Source organism: Triticum dicoccoides, chromosome 2A (assembly GCF_002162155.2).
Source record: "Triticum dicoccoides isolate Atlit2015 ecotype Zavitan chromosome 2A, WEW_v2.0, whole genome shotgun sequence".
Classification (NCBI taxonomy): Eukaryota; Viridiplantae; Streptophyta; class Magnoliopsida; order Poales; family Poaceae; genus Triticum; species Triticum dicoccoides.
The window spans coordinates 726,341,377-726,345,264 of record NC_041382.1 but is presented as its reverse complement, the minus strand read 5'-3'; positions in this window follow the sequence as shown (position 1 = coordinate 726,345,264).

The following is a 3,888-nucleotide window of genomic DNA, read 5'->3' as shown; positions in this document are numbered from 1 at the left end:
AACACAAAGTCGGTCTGTTCCATCCTTCTTCTTCACAAAAAGAACACCACAACCCCACGGAGAAGAACTGGGCCGGATGAGACCCATTCTTTCTTGAATATCGAGTTGCTTCTTCAGCTCCTTCAACTCTTCAGGTCCGAGCTTGTAAGGACGCTTGCACACACGTTCCGTGCCAGGCTCAAGATCAATAACGAATTCAACTGGCCGGTGCGGAGGCATTCCTGGAAGCTCTTCTGGAAAGACGTCTTGATATTCGCAAACGACTGGAATTTGCGAGATAGCATCCTGTTCACCCTTCTCATTGAGATAAAACAGACGGATAGTATTATCCCGAGCGGCAAAGACAATTACATCCTCAGACGAATGAGTCAATTGAATCTGTCTGGCTGCACAATCAAGCTGAGCCTTGTGCTTAGAAAGCCAATCCATCCTGAGAATAAGATCAATATCCGAGTTACCAAGAACCATTGGAGAAGCCAGAAACTTGAAATCACCCATCAAGATAGAAATATCCAGAACCATCATACTAGAACTCAGACGCTTAGCCGGAGAGACGACTTGCATAGCTCTAGGTAAAGCCTTAGTACTAAAATTGTTCTCCGATTCAAATGGGAATGACATGAAGGAATGCGATGCACCAGAGTCAAAAAGTACTTTTGCAGGAATATCATTAACAGGAAGGTTACCCATGATGACATCTGATGAGTCCTCTGCCTGAGCTGCATTCATCAAGTTGACCTTGGCGTGCTTGGGGTTATCCTTGACCACAACTGTACTTGCCGATCTGACAGGAGGAGGAGGAGGAAGACGCCTCTGATTGAAACACTTGTTGGCATAGTGACCCTTCTGTTGGCACTTGTTGCACGTGACCTCTGAAAGCAGACGGTGATACGGAGCACTCGATCTTGGAGGTTGAGACGAAGTCTTGTTCTGAAAGCCAAGGTTGGGTGGGTGGGAAGATCCACTACCACCTTTGCTCTTCTGCTGATACGGCTGACGGAACGGAGGAGGAGGAAGCCAATACTTCTGCTGCTTGGTCACTTGAGTAGAGGAGGAAGGAGTAACATCTCTGACTCGCTTCTTGGAAGCATCACACCTCAATTGAGCAGCCTCTTGCTTCAATGCCATGTAGTAGAACTCATCATACCTCAAGGGCTCAAAGAGAACAAGAGCTAGCTGAATTTCTTCTCTGAGACCACCCCCGAACTGGTATATCATGCTCTTCTCATCAGGGACGTCCTGCTTAGCAAAGCGGGCAAGCTTCTGAAACAACTTGTTGTAGTCATAGACAGACAAAGAGCCTTGCTTCAGGTTGCGGAATTCCTCACGCTTGCTTTCAACCACGCTCTGAGGGATATGGTGAGCTCTGAAATCTTGACGGAATTCATCCCAGGTAATAACACGTCCACCTCTGGAATCCTTGTACTGCTGGAACCATTCTGCAGCTTGATCTTTGAGTTGGAAGGAAGCGAACTTGACAAAGTCCTCAGACCTGACATTACTGCACTCGAAATGCTTGCACAAATCCACAAGCCAATCGTCAGCATCAGTTTCCTCAACACAATTGCTGAAAGTCTTTGGCCCGTTAGCAAGGAACTGGTTGAGTGTAGCAGAGTGATTCTGATTGTTGCCTTGGTTCCCTTGGTTGCCTTGAATGCGCTCTTGGATAATTTGCATGATCAACTGTGTGTTTGCATTGGTTGCGGCCATCACATCTTGCTATGCCTCCGGAGGAGGTGGAGGTGGTGGCGGATCAGGATTCGGAGTCGTGCGCGTTGGAGGAGCCATCCTGAAGAGGTTGATATCCATTAGCACATTGATAGACAAATATTGAAGCTGAATCCAACGGAACGAAAATTGCAACATATAGTCTTCACATCCGAACAAAATGAACGAATGCATTCCTCTTGAAATGGTCACATATCCATAAATTGAGAAGCCACTTAGAATTAAGGTAGAGAAATAAATCAACAAGGTATGGATCAAGAACGAATAATCGGTAAGAAATCCCAATCTCAAACCAATATCCGTGGAAGAAGAACTAGAGCTACGAGAATTCCCACCTATGAAACTCCCGAACCTTTCCGGTTATGCAATCAGGTGTTGGGGATACAAGGGAAGCATAATATCTCACCCAAATCTAGCAAATCCTACATCCAGCTGTATCCATCCTTCAACACATAACCGAGAAAAACTTCGGAAACCATCTACCTCAACCTTCGAAAAGCATCCGTTATACAAGTTATGGCGATACTCCCGAACTCCCGCCCCAGTACTGGGTGGCGTCGAGGTTATCTCAACAACGAACTGCATAAAAGAGATTTTCGATGTCGGCGTACTAAACTCAGGTATTCCAGAACTGCAACGATAAAATTATGACGACAACACCTCAGAGCTCAACTCCCCGGGACACTTCCACAAAACCCCTGACGGGAGGCACGAAGACAATGTTCTCGTCATAAAACCATCGGAACGATTCCAAGATAACCGCGTGATCCTAAAAAAATTTAGTGAAATTTGAGAAGAGAAGAGTCAAAACTCTACGTCAGGATGCCTTACCAGAGCGATGAGGAGACTGGGAAGTAAAAAGAATTCCTAAACTCTCCGATATATAATTCCTAAATGACTCAAAACATTTTTCTAGACACAACTCCGCTGCTAAAAATGATCAAGCAATGGGGCTCCTAAGGTCGGGGAAGGCTCTGATTACCAACTTGTAACACCCTCGATGCGACTATATCTCCCACATGTCGAGGCACGACTTAGAGGCATAATCGCATTGAAGGCATATGTCGCAAGTTAGGCAATCTTCACAAACATCCCATGTAATATAATTAATAAAAGGGGAGATAACATAGTTGGCTTACACTCGCCACGTCAACCAAGGTACATAAATAACACTACATCATCCAAACACTCATGGCCCGACTACGGTGCCAAAATAAAGATAACCCAACATGCGACACGGTCCCGATCAACCCCAACTGGGCACCACTACTGATCATCAGGAAAGGAAACATAGTAACATTGAGAGTCCTCGTCGAACTCCCACTTGAGCTTGAGCGCGTCACCTGGAGCGGAATCATCAGGCCCTGCATCTGGTGTAATAGTAATCTGTGAGCCACAGGGACTCAGCAATCTCGCACCCTCGCGATCAAGACTATTTAAGCTTATAGGTAAGGCAAGGTAAAAAATAAGTGGAGCTGCAGCAAGCGACTAGCATATATGGTGGCTATCCTGTTCGCAAAAGAGAGCGAGAAGAGGAGGCAAAGCGCGAGCGAGAAACTAGAGAGCAACCTGCGCAAGCATTACTCCAACACCGTGTCCACTTCCCGGACTCCGCCGAGAAGAGGCCATCACGGTAACACACTCAGTTGATTCATTTTAATTAAGTTAAGGTTCAAATTATCTACAACCGGACATTAACAAATTCCCATCTGCCCATAACCGCGGGCACGGCTTTCGAAAGTTCAAAACCCTGCAGGGGAGTCCCAACTTAGCCCATGACAAGCTCTCACGGTCAACGAAGGAATAGACCTCCTCCCGAGACGTTCCGATCAGACTCGGTACCTCGGTTCTTCAAGACACTTTGACAGGTTAAAACAAGACCAGCAACACCGCCCGAATGTGCCGACAAATCCCGATAGGAGCTGCACATATCTCGTTCTCAGGGCACACTCAGATGAGACTAGCTATGAGTAAAACCAACCCTCAAGTTTCCCCGAGGTGGCCCCGCAGGTAGCTCAGTCGGACCAACACTCAGAGGAGCACTGGCCCGGGGGGGTTCAAATAAGATGACCCTCGGGCTCCGGAAACCCAAGGGAAAAAGAGGCTAGGTGGCAAATGGTAAAACCAAGGTTGGGCATTGCTGGAAAAGCTTTAATCAAG